Raw genomic sequence first — 18,731 nt, forward strand, 5'->3', positions numbered from 1 at the left:
ACGTCACTCCTGTTTCTTTAATTAGAGACTCGTATAGGGTCTTGGCTCTGGCCTGTCGTCTTCCTTCGTTTCTGTCCAGCTTCATGTTTTGAGTTAATGGTTTGCTATCCACTGTCTCGGCCCATGCGGGCGGTATAGGGCCTTTGTTTTGGCGATAAGCTTCTTGCCATCCTATTTTAGCTAGTACGGCTCTTCCCGCTTTTGTTTGGCTCAGTCGCACCCTTTGGTTTGATAGGTGCGCTTCGATCAGTTCGGAGACCGTATTATGGTTGGCCATCCCCAGTAGCTTCTCCGTGGATGAGAGTATGGGAATGCCCAGCGCGAGCTTCGTAGCTTTCCTAATAACAGTGTCCAGTTGGTCCCTTTAGTTTTTCAAAAGCTGTAGGTAGGGAGCCGAGTAGATGATTCTAGAAATCACGAAGGCTTGGACAAGCCTGAGGGATTCCTCTTCTTTGAGTCCTCTTCTCTTATTTGTGATCCTTCTAATCATGTTCATGATTTGTTTGGATGTGCTCTTGAGTTTTTTGAGTGCGGTTCGGGCTTTACCATTCTCATATTCTTAGGCCAAGGAACTTGACGTGAGTCTTGGTAGTGATGCTGCAGTCGTCTATAACTAGTCTTATGTTTCTCTTGTCTTCCTTGGCTGTATCACTAATAGCTCTGATTTTTGCGGTGACCAGCAGAGACCGCAGGTGCTTGCAAATTTCTGGACTGTGTCCGCAGCCCTTTGAAGGGTTTCCTCCATCCACCCTTCTGAGCCCGCTTGCGCTGTCCAGATCGTAATGTCGTCCGCATAAAAGGCATGATCTATTCCTTCTATTTTCCCTAGTAATGCTGGTAAAGGTAGAAGAGCCAGGTTGAAAAGAAGCGGTGACAGAACAGACCCTTGAGGAGTTCCTCTGTTCCCTAGTGCTATAGGCTGTGACTTCTCCTCCCCAATCTTGATTATAGCAGTCCTGTTGCTGAGGAAGTCTTTGACGTAAGTGTAGATTCTTTCCCCGCTGTCCGTGTTATTCAGACTGCGAAGAATGCTCTCGTGCGTCACATTGTCAAAGGCTCCCTTGAGGTCCAAGGCTAGTATTGCCCTCGGGGTCTGGTTCTTAGCCTTTTTGATGACTAATTCATTTAGTTGCAGGAGGACATCCTGGGTGCCCAGGTGTTCCCTGAAACCGTACATGGACGACAGCATCTGATCAGTGGCATCAAGGTGTCTCTGCAGCCTTTTCAGGATGATGCGCTCGACCACTTTTCCCACACATGACGTCAGGGAGATGGGCCTCATGTTATCGACGTGTGGAGTCTTGCCTGGCTTCGGTATGAACCGTACCTCTGCTTCCTTCCATTCCTTGGGCAGTGACCCCTCGTTCCAGGCCTTGTTTATATATCCTAAAAGCTCACTTCGACTCCTGTCGCTGAGATTCCTCAGCAGTTTGTAGGTAATGGCGTCCTTCCCTGGGGAGCTGGCTTGGTTGCTCTCATCGATCGCTGTTACCAGCTCCCGATCGGTGAAGGGTTTGTCCAAGTCCGGGTTTTCCTCTCCCTCGTATCCGGGTATCGGTGCTCCCGACTTTTCCGCTTTCAAATACTTGTCTTTAAGCACCTCCATCAGGCGTTTGCTGTCTCCTTTAAAATTACTCAGCGTGCGTGTGAGATTTCGGTTGCTCGCACTTTTGGTGTTCAGAGGGTCAATAAGGTGTCGTAGGAGGCTCTATGTTTTTTTTTTTTGCAGACAGGGTTCCCTGGAGCCCGTCGCACATCCTTAACCAATTTTCTTTACAGAGCTGGGCTGCGTATTCTGCAGCCTGCCTATTGAGCTCGTGTATGCGCTTTCGTAGCTTTCTATTACGCCTTTGCCGTTTCCATCTCTTCGTTAGCGAATGTCTCGCCTCCGAAATGTGAGTCAGCTTGCTGTCCGCGTATGGGGTTTGTGTTGTGGTGTCTATTTTCTGGGTGCATTCCTCCACCCAGGAATGCACCCAGAAGTCTATGCTTGCCCTTGACATTAAAGGTGCATTCGATAACGTCACACACGAGGCCATACTCAAGGGACTAGCAACCACAAACTGCGGTCCGCGAATGCACGCCTATTTCAGTGCATTTCTCCAAAACCGCACGGCCACCGTCCGCCTCGGGCATCTCCGATCCACGACTTTCACTCTCCGCTCCAGAGGGACACCGCAAGGATCAGTGGTGTCTCCGCTACTATTCAACCTAGCGATGCGAGAGTTGCCACCATTACTTAGCGCAATCTCTACGGTCAATCATGCTCTGTATGCTGACGACCTTACACTGTGGGTGGCACAGGGCTCCACCGGCCGGCAGCAGGATTCGCTCCAAGCTGCTATTGATGTCATTCAGGAGTACCTGCAGGAGAGGGGCCTCAAATGCGCCCCAGAAAAGTCTGCGCTCATCACACTGTGCGCTCGCACGTACAAGAAACGCACTGACCCAATTCCAGATCCTGACCTCTTCATCGACAACCACCCAGTGCCCAATGTCGCCTCACTAAGAATACTAGGACTAAACATCTCTAAGAACGGTAGCGGGTCTAGCACCATCCCCCAACTCCAGCGGACGCTCACTCAACTCACTCAACTAGTCCGCCGTGTTGCCCACCGTCGGTTCGGCCTTCAAGAACACGATGCGGTTCGCATCATTCAGGCAATACTGACCAGCCGCCTTATGTACGGGACCCCTTACCTGGCCATCAAACCTGCGGAGCGAGACAAGCTCAACGTGATTATTCGCCAGGCTTATAAGACCGCGCTCGCCCTTCCGCCCACTACATCCACCCGCAAGTTGCTCCAATTAGGAATCCACAATACCTGGGAAGAACTTCTTGAAGCGCACAAGCTGTCACAGCAACGACGCCTTCTCCTTACATATACGGGGCGCTGGACTCTTCACCGCTTGGGTTATGCCACTCCCCCAACCGACGACTGCCCGGTTGGCATACCGCCTGATATCCGGAGTCGAATCACGGTGGCTCCTGTCCCCAGAAATATGCATCCGGAATACAACGTCGCCCGCCGAGCTACTCGTGCGGCCGCGTTGCACCGGCTACATTCCACTAGCCCCGTCACTCGGTACACGGACGCTGCCCGCTACTCCACCCAGCGAGCTTTCGCCGTTGCCGTTGTCGACCACCGCTTTCAACAACTTTCGGCAGCCACTATCCGCACCACCACTGCCACAACGGCCGAAGAAGCAGCCATTGCGCTAGCAGCGACTACAGCCAAAGACTACGTCACCGTACTTAGTGACTCGCAAGAGGCATGCCGCCGATATCTTCGCGGCCGAATTACTCACACAGCTCTCCGCATCCTTCAGGCTAATCACGAACTACCCGACATCCAACTCATCTGGGCACCCGGCCACGCTGACCTCCCCGGAAACGATGCGGCCCACGCCGCTGCCTGCGAGTATGCACGCCAGGCCGTCTCCGACTGGCAGTCTCCTTGCCCAGATACCCCTCTCACCCCCCCTGATCTCCTCACCCACTACCGCCTCAGCCGCCGCAGATATCCTCCCCCTCACCCTCGCCTTAGTCGTCTCGAAGCCACTACCCTCCGAAGGCTACAAACTAACTCTTACCCCCACCGTACACTCCTCCACAAAATGTACCCTACCCAATACTACGCGACCTGTGCCTACTGCCCATCCCCTGGCACCCTATACCACCTGGTAGGGGAATGCCAGCAATCCCCGTCTTCATCTCCAATCCCCAACCCTACTTACGAGCAGTGGGCGGACCGGCTGACCAGCTCGGACCTTGCGGCGCAACAAGAAGTCATCGCTAGAGCCCGGGCAGCCATCCAGGACCAAGGAATCCCGGACTAAGGTTGCCCCCCACAGGGCTGGTGCCCCTGCCATCTAGCACCAAATTTGCTCGTTTTTATTAAACGTTTATTTCTCTCTCTCTCTCCACCCAGTGCAGGTGTTTTTAAGTGCGAATGCACTTTATAAGCGACGCTGAATTCCGGCGACCGCCGTCCGTCCACATAGCAACAGCTGCGGGTGCGCGCGCTCCTCGTCTTCCTTGGCAACGGGGGGAGATGGGCACGCGCTGCCTGGCCGCTCACATGGCACATACCCACGTGGGGGATTGGCCAGGAATCTCCTCGTCTTCCTTGGCAACGGGGGGAGATGGGTGCGCGCTGCCTGGCCGCTGACATGCCACATACCCACGTGGGGGATTGGCCAGGAATCGGGCGTGAGAAGGGCTAATGCACCCGCTTAAAGGAGTACTGACACGAAATTTCAAAGCTGAGATCTGCTGTAGCAATCAAGTACTACGACAACACAAATAGGTGTCTGTGCATGGCACATACCCACGTGGGGGATTGGCCAGGAATCGGGCGTGAGAAGGGTTAATGCACCCGCTTAAAGGAGTACTGACAATTTCAAAGCTGAGATCCGCTCTAGCAATCAAGTACAACGACAACACAAATAGGTGTCTGTGAATAAATGCATCTTTCTTTCTTTGTAGTTGTGTGTGTGTGTGTGTGTGTGATCTCTCTTTCGCGAACATTACCGAACCGCGCAAATTCAACTCGTGCATTCGCACTTTCACATTCTTCCCCTCGGGGAAATGCGGGGAAATTTTTTGGCCCAGTCTTGGTAGTTGCCAGTCCCCTGACCGTCTTCGTATTCAATCTCCGTTCTTCCCCTGAGGCGATCCCAGTCGGTAATCCTGGCCTGTCCTATTTTTTCCCCGAAGTTCTGCCCCCTTATCTTCAAGGAGATGATGTCATGGTCTGATCCGAGGTTAGCGTCTAGCTTGGCCCAGGTGACGTCCAGGTCTCCTATCAGAAGTGATAGGTCCGGCGTGGTGTCTCTGGCCGTGCTCGTGCCCATCCTGGTGGGGGTCTTCAGCTCGTTTAGTATCGTTACGTTATGTTGTTCTATAGCGTTCATGAGGTGCTTGCCCCTTCTCGACTGGAATTGGTACCCCCACTGCGTGTGCGGGGCGTTAAAATCGCCTGATATCAGCGTCGGTATTGCTTTTGCTGCTCGGATGCAATCTAGCATGGTGCCTTCGATGCCCACGTCCTTTTTAGACGGTCGGCCGTAGGCATTTAATATGAATATGTTTTTCCTGCTGCCTGTATCCCTGCTCTGAATTTCCACTAGCACGTGTTCGCACCCTCTTTGGGTTGTCATGTGTTGGGTTGACGCTCCGTTTTTTGTAACCAAGGTCGCCGTGCTCTTTTCACTTGGGTCGGTATACGTAATGTACCCCGCCAATTTTGGCCTCTCGTTTGTTTCTTGCAGTACTATAACATCTGGTTTCTGTTCGAGTGTTTCAATGTATAGATGAAGCTCGCTTAATTTGTTCTTTATACCCCTGCAATTCGATTGATAAATCGTTGTCAAGCTTTCCTTGTTTCTATTCTTGTTCATCGTCATGGGTGGTGTTACCTTCCGCGGGATTAGTTCCATGGTGCGGTTTGCTGTGGAGCGCGCTCTTGTGTGACTTCCTCATTAGTAGTGTCGCGTGTTTGAGCTTTGCATCGAAAGTCGACATTCTTGAGGACACTTGGTTGTACTTGGCTTCTAAGTTATCTAGTCTTTACGTAAGGTTTCCCATTGGCTCAGTAAGAATTCCCACTTGATTGTTGGTCTCAGCCTGTTGATTTGAAATTTGAGACAGCATGTTCATGATGGTTTGCAGGGTAGGTTCTGGTTGCTGTGGTATAGTCAGATGCGTTGCTCGGGACGGAGCCGGTTCTATCCTGTCGGCGTCCATTGCCTCTGCCTGCGGTAGTTCAGGGACATGGGTGTCTCTCTTAGCTAATTTTCTCTTGGTACTATCCTCAGATTTCTCGGTTCTGTTGCGTGCCCCCATGCGCTCCATGAGCGCTTTAATCTGTTGGTTTTGTTGCGCTATAAGCTTCTTTAGCTCGGCACATTCTTTTCTAAGTTCAGAGCATTCTTTGCAATTGCTACTGAGAGGGGAGGAGGTGAGAGGGGGGAATTCTTTGTCGTTGCTGTGAGCGACAGAAGACCAAATTGCCCAACCCACCTGTTTTCCGGCGATCCGCTTCGGCGTACTGCTCCTAGTATTCGACCTCGAGAGGGTCTCATGCCTGCGAACCTTGGTTTCGGCGCCTGGCGATGACGTCCTCGAACCTGGTCTCGAGGCACAGCTATTGCTCCGTCTTCTTTCCCTCCCCCTGGAGAGGCAGCGCCGGCTCTGGCGCTCTTGGTGACGGGGCGACGACTCCGGCGCAGCTGGTGTTTCCTCTCTACTTGGCGGTGTTCTGGAACTTTCTTCATAGGCTGACTTTTGCCGCTCCCATCTTCGCTTACGCACGACGTATGGGGTCTTATATCGGGCCTTGCATACTCTGTCTGCTGTGAGGTGGTCTCCTCCGCATAGGCTGCACTTTGGCTTACAGTCGTGGTTGTGGTCTTCTGCCGGGTTCTGGATTCCACAGCCGCTGCAGATATGGTTCGTCGGATTTGGGCAAACGTCCATTCTGTGGCCCACACGGCCACATTGAAAGCACTTGTCAATTTGCTTTCTGTGCAGTGAGCATACCACCAGCAGGTTGCCGTACTTGACGTAATTTGGCACTTTCCCGCCGCTGAAGGCTATGACGACTGACAACGTTTTGCCGATTCTGTTGGCTTGCAGGGCTGTCGGGTTAAATTCATGGACGATAAAGTCGTTTATCTCTTGGGCCGAATCCGTGAGGGGGACACCTCTGATGACTCCTTTCACTGTCCCGTGAGGTGCCGATACGTATGCACTAATGTCGTGCTCGGTGCCGTAGACCGTGAGCTTTGACACTGCCGCGTAGTTGTCGACGTTTTCTTTCTTTGGGGTACTGAAGATGACGATGTTTTGTTGTTTGTTTGGACATATGACGTCTCTCTTGGCTTCTTCTCTGCTGACGTCAGCGGTAGCGGCGATGGCGCGGCTAATTTCAAAGCGTGATACCACACTGACATCGAGGCCCCCCCTCGGCCTCATGATGACCTTGATATCTTGTTTCGGTAGCTCGGGCATTCTCGCGGCCTTGAGGATCTTGCTCTTGAAATTATTAGCCGGCCGACGAGATGACCCGGCTTCCCTGGTAAGCTTACTTGCTTGGGTGTTGGCCAGTAGGCTTCGTTCTCGTTGCTGTTGTTGCAGCGCTTGAAGTTTTTCACCTGCCACTTGCCAGCCTTGAGCTCTTGTCACTTATTCCGGTTGAATTTCCTCACCTTCGACTTCAATTCGCATGGCGGAGGCCATGTTTCTTTGGGTCTTGATGAAATAGGTCCACCCCGAAGGTCAGCGCCAGCGACGACTTCGGCGTCAGGCCTAGGCGCCCGCGAAGCACGCCTAGGCGCAGCGGCGACTTCGGCCGGCAGGCCCAGCTGGCGTTAGGCTTAACTCCGGTCGGCGTGGCGATTCCAGAAACAGAGTCCGTAAATGCACGAAAAATGGTCCCCTACCTTAAAATCGCGTATCCACCTTTTCCTCTCAACTTCGCGGATCACTAGGGGAAAAAAGTTTGGGTATTCAAGTTGAGTTATCGGCGTAATCATCGAAAATCGACAGAGCCGATGTGAAGCACGGCCGGTCGGCTCCCGCACGTGAGCGCGCACCTACTTAGAGGGACGTAGCGCGCTTATCCCACGACTTTTTAGATTCCCACTTTCATCTTTCGTTATCCGGGATGGCGTGCTCTTTAAAAAAGGGTTTCACCCTACAGGATCCGAATACCTTCTGGCTGTACCGACATGCCTGCGCGGCGACGTTCCACACGCTTGCCACGAGGAGCCCTCGTCGGGGCACTTAGGCATCGCTCGCGTAATGGCGCGCGTCCGCCAGAAGTACTACTGGCCAAAGTTAGCCGCGACTATCAAACACTACGTCACAACGTGCCGGGATTGCCAGCGCCGCAAATCTCCATGTACTTGGCCAGCCGGTTTTTTACAGTCTATCGATCCCCCGAACCTGCCATTTCAACAGGTTGGCATGGATTTACTCGGCCCATTTACTTTGTCGTCAGCAGCAAACAAGTGGATTGGGGTCGGTACCGACTATCTTACACGATACTGCGAAGCAGAGGCAATGCCACGTGGAATATCTGCGTAAATAGCGAGATTTTTCCTCCACACTATTGTGCTCTGCCATGGTGCACCAGCAGTCGTCATTACTGACCGAGCAACTGCGTTTACATCAATGCTTACTGAAGAAATAATGAAACTTACGTACACCGCCCACCGCCACACAACTAGATATCATCCGCAAACGAACGGTCTGACCGAACGGCTCAAAAAGAACATCGCTGATATGATTTCCATGTATGTTAACGATGACCATAAGAACAGGGATGAGATACTACCCTACGTTGTATTTGCATACAACACGGCTCCGCAGGAAACAGCCGGCTCACTACTTTTCGTCTGGTTCATGGTCGGGAGGTCACTACAATGCTTGATGCGATGCTTCTGCCCAGTGGAACTGAAGCATCCATTTCAGGCGCTGACGAATTCACTAGTCGCGCCGAAGGAGTTCGCAACCTCGCGCGATGTAGAATACGGAACCAACAAAAAATCGACGCACGCAGATATAACAACCGGCACAGAGAGGGGGTTTACCAGTCTGGAGACCAGGCTTTGGTGTGGAGCCCTCTGTGCCTTCGAACGAGATCTGAAAAACTGTTGCGCCGCTACTTCGGCCCCTGCAAAGTGGTGCGTCAACTCAGTGAGGTTACCTACCGGGTAGTTCCCGAAGAAACGGTTCGATCTCGGCGGAGGGCCTTTCCAGAAGTTGGCCATGTGGCTAGGATGAAGCTGTACCCCTCACGCTGAGTGCCGATGCCCGTTCAATCGACTTGATGGACTTACGGCTGCTGAAAGTGCAATCTCACTCCTGGAGGAGTGCCAAAGATGCCTCCAAGACTGTGAAAGGCTGTCGGAAGTATAGTAGCAATGTGTTTTGTTTAGAGCCTTCCTTCTTATTGTTTACTCTTTTCTTTCGCATCGAGTCGATTCTTTTTGAAGAAGAGGGATAGTGCCATACTATGAACGGTAATTATCCCAGCAAGGGTATGTGCCGACTACTCGGAATCCGCCATGACCACTAGGCGAAGCCAGGGACCTGGGTAGAGGAAGGGAAGACCTTCTGCCTGCTTGCTCGCTACCGTGTGTGGGCTCTATACTGAATGAAGCTAGTCTTCTGTTTGGCAACCATCTGTCCCTCTCATGAAAAAACATAATATATATATATATATATATATATATATATATATAGCGAGTCAGAAATGGGAAATGAGTGGCATGAGGGGCTCAGTGAAATAAGACAGAAAATAAGGGTTGGCAGTCAAGAAAACCTCAGAAAGCAAAGGGGAGGTTGTGGTGGGTCATAGAAACAGATGAAAAATTTTTTTTGTGTGAGAAAGAAAGTGGTGAAAAAATGCCCGCCAGGTGGGATCCGAGCCCACGACCTCCAGAATAGCGGTCTGGTGCGAAAGCCACTACGCTACCGGCGGGCTGTTTCCCCACCACTTTCTCGGGTATTTATGTCAAGGTACTTTTTGTTGTCTGCACTTGTGGGTGGTAGCCAGCGCCACTCGGACTACTCGGGGTGAAGGGGACCTTCTTTTTAACTCGAGTGTCTACGACATGTCGAGAGTGGTCGACCAGCGTTGAACCCTCTTAAGCTACCCTTGGCACCAAGACTGCCAGAACAGAGGCCCCCGCTAAGCATGTAGCGAATCAGAAATGGGAAATGAGGGGCTCAGTAAAATATATATATATATATATATATATATATATATATATTTATATATATATATAAATGAGGGGCTCAGTATATATATATATATATATATATATATATATATATATATATATATATATATATATTGTGGGCCTGCTCTCTACGGCATGCCAAGGAATGAGGCACACTGCGGTTACTTACATCTTCCAACGCCCTGTCACCCGTCCGGGCATACACACACACCATCACCAGAAACACTCTGCTCGTCCGGAGTCCCGAGTCCCCCGCGCGCGGTTCTTCAGCACCACCGCCCGCTCCTCCCCATCGCTGCTTCTCCCCGTGTCCGCCAGCCCCATCCCTCGGGTGCCGACGTCTCCACGGCTTGCGGCCCGGTGGCCGCACGGAAGGCGAGAAGGGCGAGGGAAGGGAGCCCACGGCGAGGGGGTCGGGGCGACACCCCCTAGGCCAGAAGGTGTCGTGCCAAGGCGCTCCCCACATCTCTCCCCCCCTCAAACACGGGATACGGGTCCATCATTGAATATCGCCCTCGGGGTTCTAGTGCACGAGGAACCGCTGGTCGGCGCCTAGGGCCGCCCTGTGCGGCTGTGGGTGGGCTGGCACCCGCCGAAGTGTGGCAGCATGCCGCCCTGTCGCCATCGCCACCATGTAGGCATCCGCGGGAGAGCATTCTCGGCTGCCCGGCGCAGGATTCCACCGAACAGCCAGGCTCCTCTCGACAGCGCCCCGATGTCCCGATCTCCGCTGCTCGGCGCCGGCACCGGAGGCGCCGCGATGAGCCCGGGGCAAACCCGGTTGACGGGCGCTCGTAGAGGCTCGAAGCCCCAGAGCGAGCTGTAGGCCCTGCGTCCACCGGCGCCTCCACGCCAGGGTTACAGCTCCGCGATGAGCTCAGCAGGCCTCCAACCCACGAACACGACTCCGCCGTGGACCAGGAGGCGAAGCGCAGCCGCCTCACATCTCCGAAGGGCACCAGGACCCCCGGACCGTGGCAACAGCTCCCGGGTTGAACCAGGAAGGCCCTCTGCTCGGCAGGCCCGGGCCAGACTCGCAACGCCCAGGCACGAATGTATCGCCCCGCACCACCAGGCCGGTGGCGCGAAGCTCCCGGGTCGCACCGGAAGGGCCCGCTGTCGGCAGGCCCAGGCTGGCATCGTAACGGCCATTGATTGAATGTAGGGTTTAACACGCCGGCGCAACGCAGGCGATGAGGCGCGCCGTAGTGGAGGGCTCCGGATTAATTTTGACCACCTGGGGATCTTTAACGTGCGCCGAAATCTCGTACACTCGGGCGTTTTTGCTTTGCGCCTCCTCCATCAGAAAAGCGGCCGCCGCGGCCGGGAATCGAACCTGCGACCTTGTGCTCAGCAGCGCAACGCCTTAGCCACTGAGCCACCGCGGCGGGTCATCGTAACGGCCAGGCACAAAACCACGCCTCGCACCACCGCACAGGTGGCGCGATGAAACTTGAAGCGGTGACTGTGCTGCGGGTTGCTCCGTGGTAGAACCACGTGAGACCCGGGCCCGTGGGGGGTAGACACTACCGCACCCTCAGGTAATAACGATGGGTGCGAACCCTATCGCCGGCCGTTCTGTCCTCAGTAGCGGGACTCCCCCCTTCTGGTTCCGCTACCACCTGTTCGTCATCGCCAGTGCGAACGTGATAGGCCTCGAGATCGCTAACGTGCACAGGACCCACCAGCTCGCCGCTTTCAAGCGACTGCATCTCATACGTGAGCAGAGTCGTCTGCGCCGTAATTCTGTATGGCCCTTGCCATTTGTGTGCGAGCGCTGCAGTGAAACCGCGTGCAACGTTGGTGAGTGGGTGTGTTCTCCTTAGCACTAGGTCACCGATGTTGTACATAAGGTGACGACGGCCTTTGTTATACTACTCGGCTTGCTCCATGCGCGCCACGTCGAGGTTCTCCCGAGCCGTGCGTTGCGCTGCCCAAAGGCGTTCCCGGAGCCTAGCCGTGTACTGCGACAGAGAAGGGGCGTTACCCGCCGCCGCGTACACCAGTGCATTTTCCATTGGAAAAGCTATCTCTCTACCAAAATTTAGGTAACCTGGTGTCAAACCTGTTGACCTATTTACGGTAGTCCTAGTCGCGAAACCCAGCTCAGGCAAACGCGCGTCCCAGTCCTTATGCTCTTTGGTTGTCGCAACCAGCATGGACTTCAGGTTCCTGTTCACCCTCTCAGTGATGTTGCTCTGAGCATGATAAGGACTCGTTTTCCTGTGCCGAATGTGCAGCGCTCGACAACAGTCTGAAAAGACTTTGCTTGTGAAATACGAAGCATTGTTAGTGATCAGGTCGGAGGGGAAGCCGAAACGAGTGAATGTCTCCAACAGCTTCTCTACGATCCGCTACGACGCTAGCTTTCTAAGGGGAAACAACTCGACCCACTTAGAAAAGTGGTCCGTTATAACCAGAATGAACTGGTTTCCTCGCGCGGATCTTGGGAGGGGTCTCATTACGTCACACGCTACAATCTGCCACGGGGAGCTGCTTTCCACCGGCTTCATGAAACCCACAGGTTTCCCAGCGCGCGGCTTCGCTACCTGACAAAGAGGGCAAGCGCGGGAATGGCTCATTACGTCTCTCCTCATGCCTGGCAAGGTCGCGACACGGCATAACTTGTCGTAAGTCTTACTGCCGCTGCCATGTCCTGCCAGCGCTGAGTCATGAAAGTACCGCATGAGCCGTTTCCACAACTTCCTTGGGACCACGACTCGAAAGGGGGATGAAACCGCCTCTTCGTCGTCCAGTTGGTGAATGTAGCGAAGTAATAAGCCATCGTCGCCCAGCAGATACGCGTCAAACCCCTCAGCGTTACCGGTGCAAGCTACGCCGCTCGCTAGCCTTTTCAGCACCCGCTGGCACAGACCGTCTGATTTCTGGGCCTCAATGAGCTCTTCCTTACTCACTACCTTCCCCCACGACAGATTCCTGTCTGCCTCTGTTCTCGGGGGGCGAGAAATCGCCGCTGCAAGATGCCGCTTTTCTTTCTCTTTGCGGCCGGCCTCGACTCCTCCGTCCGGCCCTTTCCTCCCCCTCTTGGGGCGGCCCGCGCCGCTAATAAAACCACTGCATTCAGCGCGCGCGCTCCGCCACCCCCTTCCGATAAGGGCAGCAAACTTTCCGCCAACATTCGGCGCTGACCATCGCATCTACATCAGTGCTCATCTTTCCTAACGCCTCTCCCTGGCCTTCCGCAGCACAGTAGAGTTTATATGCCCCGTGTGGTTGCAAACCGTGCATCGGCGCGTTCGCGAAAGGAAAGAAAGGGGGTTGGGGCCCGTACTGATAGCCGTTCCTCCCCATGTCGAGCACAACACCCTCCCTCGAGAGGAAATCTCTGCCCAGTATGACTGGAACAGACAAACCAGGCAAGCAAACAAAACGCTGTCTGCGCTTTCTGCCATCAAAAGCGAGCGTGAGTCTCACAGCTCCCTCTGCTTTTGCCGAACCCGCTGCTAAGCTCAAGGGTGTCTCGGCGGGCCTAACCCGGATTCTCCTTCTCCGGCAGGCCTCAAACATTTCGTCTCCTATTAGAGACACCGTCGAGCCTCGACCAGTGCAAAAAGTTCGCGACCGACTAATTGCACTCGCATGAACGGGGCCACCGAGGATGGGTCCCCGTGTGCCCTACATGTGGAGGGGGCCAGCTGCCCGCCGGTGCCAGCGCCGGGGTGCTCTGGGGGCTCCCTCGCACCCCCTCTGCCTGGCCCCCCCTTCTCGCTTCCCGCCGGCGACGACAAGATACCGCCCTTCACCGCCGCCGGCGATCCGAGTTTCCCTGCGTGCTACGCATTTTCTCGGGGCATTGACGGGAAAAGTGGCCAGGCTTGCGACAAAACCAGCACAAGCGGGCTGTTTCGTCCTGCCTCCCTCTTCCGTCGCCTGCGTTGCTTCCGACTGAGGAGTTTGTGGGGCCGTTATGCGCTCCCCCTCCCGACCAGGCGCCACCCGGTTCGAGTGATTCCTCGGGTCTCGGCGGCAACCTGTAGTGAAGCTCGGCGAGTAAATCCGCCTGAATTACTCGCGCTTCTTGTGCGAGGGCCTCCAAGTTGCGAAAACTCCGGCCCCGCAGGTACGGTCTGAAACGCGGGTGGCATTGCCTGCACACGCGCGCTACCTTGACCGCGTCGGCTGCCTCGGGGTCGGCCCTTTCGTACAGCTCCTGCATCGCCCGCACGTACTCGAGGAGGCTCTCCTCAGGGTGCTGCGTGCGAAGCGCAAGCTCGTCCCTCATACAGTGCTCGTAATCAGGCGGCAGGAATTCAGCGCGGAAGCGATCCTTAAAATCTGCCATCAACTCGAAAGACGGTTGGCAGCGCCTCCAACGCGCAGCGCTTCCTACCAGTGCCACGGGCAGGACCTGCCTCAGCACGTCATCATCCGATGCGCTTACCGCAGTCTGATACGAATCCAGTTGCTGCAGGTATTCGTAAACGGATTTTACGTCTCCGTAGCCAGAATAGGAGGGAACCTCGATATTCAAACGCGGCTTCGACACTGGCACTACAGGACCAGCGGTGGGAGCCGCTGGCGCCGAACCGAGCATTCGGGTCATCTCCGCGAACATCGGGGTCATCTGCCTCATTATTGAGGCGAGATCTGCGGGCTGCAACTGATCAGCAGCCTCCTGCGCAGCGGCCGCTGAGTCTCCCCCCGAGCCCTGCGGCTCCTCCTCCTCTCCCGTCTCTCTCCGTGTGGTAGGAGCCATTGCCAGCGAACTACCCAACAAAAAGCTGGCTCAACCACGCCAAACTGTAGACGCGAAGAGACAGAACAAGCCGCGCTAACTACACACGCAACGCGACAAACACACCTCCCACACAAGTCTACAATGGAAGCAAAAAAGGAACGTCAAGACAATACATTCGACCAACGGGGCTGAACTACGGCCACATTAAGATACAAAAAAACTACGGTAGGGACACGTCCAAATTCACAAACGACTAATATCCCTACAAACGCTACATACACTCGCAATGTAACCACTTCGGCCGTTAACCAAACAACAGAAAAAAAGAACGCAAGAAAAACTTCAGGCATGCATCTACACGGCTCAAAGCCCTGGTCTCCCACTGCCAAAATGGCGCTACCTTCCTGGAACAAAGGAATGCCGTCCCAAACCACAGTGGGCCCCTTCCCGGCAGCCGCAGAGAGCAAATGTCCACGGGTGGGCTTGACATCAGCCCCACGTTCGGGCGCCAGATCTGGGCCTGCTCTGTACGGCATGCCAAGGAATGAGGCACACTGCGGTTGCGTGAAAGAACTCTTTACTTACATCTTCCAACGCCCTGTCGCCCGTCCGGGCATACACACACACACCATCACCAGGAACACTCTGCTCGTCCGGAGTCCCGAGTCCCCCGCGCGCGGTTCTTCAGCACCACCGCCCGCTCCTCCCCATCGCTGCTTCTCCCCGTGTCCGCCAGCCCCATCCCTCGGGTGCCGACGTCTCCACGTCTTGCGGCCCGGTCGCCGCGCGGAAGGCGAGGAGGGCGAGGGAAGGGAGCCCACGGCGAGGGGTCCGGGCCACACCCCCTAGGCCTGAAGGTGTCGTACCAAACCTGAACACAAGCTGCTCAAGGGGATGGAGATGAAGATGGAGAGAAAATGTACTGCCATGGTTTGGTAGCCGGCCTAGAGGACGACTATAGATGCAAGGGAGGGAAAAATAGATGTGCTAGGCGTTAAAAAATGTAACTAGTATGCGGGGGCCAGTAGTGATAACAGCGGCAAAGATATGTACGCTCGGGTAATAACGTAGACCCCGGAATGGTATTGCTTATTTTACGGGTTATGTGCAATATCCAAATCTTCAAACATCACAATGAATTTTTTAGCAAATGTTTAGGGGAGAAGGTAAAAAGAAGTTATTGCTGATACAGCATCGGCACTAAGCAATGATACTTAAATTGTAAGATTGTGACGGAGAACTGGAAAAGGATTCCAATTTATTACACAATATTATAAGAGGGAAAGTAAAAATGTGAAAATTGCCTCCATCTCCCCGCGAGGGAACCATGGTGTGATGCGGCGCATCTGGGCGTTCAATTGGCGTTTCCATTGGGTTGATTCTCTACATCGCGTGAAACGTATTGTGAACGCGTAGGATGCCTTCCATCACATACGGATGTTCTCATACACGGGACGATGGAGGCAATTTTACATTTTCATGCACATGCATACGCGAAATGAGAGAGTAGACGTGTTTTAGCCGCCACCACCCAGCGCGATACTCGCTTTATATTCACAGCGCTTGAAGGAGAGGAGACCGTGGAGTAGAGTCGCGCATTCCACCGAAAACCGGGCCGTGAGAAAACGGAAAGATGCGACTACTTCCAGCAGAAAACCGCTACCACTGTGCCTTACATAGTCAACAGATGAAACATCAAAATTTGGCAGGGCCGTCGCTAGTGACATTTGAAAATAGGCCCGAACGAAAGGGTCTGTCTGGTCCCTTAAAAAGAAAAACCTTGACACAAGCTGTTTCACAAAAAGGTGTGTTAACGCCAGACCACCATCACCCAGTCTGCGGAACAAATTGCTGCGGCTTGCTCGCTCGAAAACCGCCTGCCAAACGAAAACTGCAAACAGGCGATGGAACTTTTGCACATTCATCCGGGAACACGATAAAACCTGCATTATATACCAAACCTTGGCCACCAGAAACAGGTTGCATACAGTTGCACGCGCAAAAATAGACAATTTTTTACCACCCCATTTTTCTGTCTGTGCACGCATTTCATGCGCCCTATCACCCCAGTTCGTCGCATTCACCATACCACAGCCCGACAGTTTTGCTGACGCTTGACTACCCGTTACATCACAAAAGCGTTGCGTCATGCGCAGCGCCGTACTCACACTTTCTTTGTCTGAACAGAAAAAAGCCACATCGTCAGCGTATGCCAACACCTTTACTTCGCATGCCTGCAGGCAAAAACCACATATGCTACTACTTGCAATTATCTTTGCACACAGAGGTTCGATATACAGGGCAAAACGTAGCGGGCTCAGTGGACACCCTTGCCTCACTGAGGACTGAACGTGTATTTTATCTGTTAATTCCTTATTAACAATTATTCTAGTATTACAATTACTGTAGGCCATTTTAACGCCGTCTTTAATTACCGACACTAAGTTAACATGCTGCAGTATTTCAAACAGTATTTGATGACATACACGGTCGAAAGCTTTCGCCAGGTCTATTTGTACCATGGCTGCCGTTCGAAAGTCGGCATCACAGTACTCCAATACGCTGCGGGCTACATGAATATTTGCAAATATAGTTCTTTCCTTTATACCACAGGTTTGGAGAGGCCCTAGATTACAATTTGATAACGCCTTGCGTACGTTCCGCAAGAACTTTCATTAATATCTTATAATCAGTATTAGTAAGTGTAATAGCATTGTAGCCAGTTACTTTGTTCGATTGATCGCTGTCCTCCCCCTTCGGTATCAACACCGTGTGGGCATTTCCGCATGACGGCGGTAGACTCCCACGCTCATAAGACTCAGAAAAAACTCCATGAAGTAGTCCCGTCACTTCTGCCTTAAACTTCTTGTAAAAAAAGCACCAATCCCGTCAGGCCCCTGGGATTTGCCAGAGTTCAAATCATTTATGGCGTCCTTGATTTCGCTTAAGGTTATCTCCCTTTCCAAAAGTGCTGTCTCTTCACTTTCCAGCTGCGGCAAACAGTTCAAAAATTCTGTCTTAAACCCTTCTTTTGGTTTTCGTAGAGCAAACAAATCGCGATAGTACTGTGTGAACGCACGAGCTATCTCGTCTCTGTTTTGAGTAACTACACCTGCCCACTCAATTTCTTTTACGTCTTGCTTACGTGATTGCCTTTTTTCGTCAGCTAGAGCGCGTTTTTTCGGTTGTTCACCTGCCAACAGTTTTCCCGCACGAGACCTCACGGTTGCCCCGCGGTATTTCTCGACATCAAGGTCTTCCAGGGCGCGTTTTGTGTTTCTGATGTCATCTATAAAAAGGCCGGGTTCTTTTGTTTCTTCCTGTATCAACTGCTTAAGGATACTTCGGAGGCCTGTTTCTTTTTCTCTTTCTTTCCTCTCTATCTCACTTGATCGCTCTAAAACGATCATTTTAATGTTTTGTTTAAAATTTTCCCAGGCTTCACTTTTGCTGTTACACTTCAGTCCACACTTATTATCAAAGAAATTTTTAACCCTGTTGAGAAAAACCTTATCATCAAGCAATTTTGCATTCATCTTCCCAAGTAACCAGTTAAAATTGGACTTTGGTATTGTTTCATACCCCAATGAAAATGCGACCAAACAGTGATCGCTAAACGACACTTCTTGCACTTCGTAGTAGTTACATAACGGTGTCAAATCCCCAGAAACATAAATGCAATCCAACCTCGCGTGACTTGCACACTGGAAGTGTGTGTAAAGAACCCCTTTCCCATTTCCTGCAATCGTGGCCACATCTTATAAAGAACTGTCGGCTGTAATCTTTCCAAGTAGTTTCGCGCTGCGATCAGCTACCCCATCTACCTTTGACCTGTCTTCGGGAGAGCAAACACAATTAAAATCACCGAGAACAAACAAAACTTTCTCCGTTTCAAAATAACTTTCAATGCTTTCGAAAAACTCATAGCGGGACTTCGCTTTTGTGGGGGCGTACACACGCAACACTCTGAAATCTACATCTTCATAAACAAAGTCACATTAAACAAATCGTCCAGTTTCACTGCTCACTATGTTTCGAACAACGATACCTAGGGACTTTCTTAGCAACAAGCAGCAGCCGGCTGATAGACCGACTGAGTGGCTTACAGCAACATCAAATTCCGCAAAAAAAGGTGATACCATACTGTCAGTGTGCTTTTCGCTCTCAATTTTAGTTTCTTGAATGCCAATGACATCCAAATGCTTTTCGCGAACCAGACTGCTGAGGTTTAACTGGCGCCTTTTTGACCTGAGTCCCCAGACATTCAAGGTCTCTACCA

Source organism: Haemaphysalis longicornis, unplaced genomic scaffold (genome assembly GCF_048455015.1).
Source record: "Haemaphysalis longicornis isolate Haplotype H1 unplaced genomic scaffold, Haemaphysalis longicornis Haplotype H1 scaffold_1, whole genome shotgun sequence".
In the NCBI taxonomy this organism is placed as follows: Eukaryota; Metazoa; Arthropoda; class Arachnida; order Ixodida; family Ixodidae; genus Haemaphysalis; species Haemaphysalis longicornis.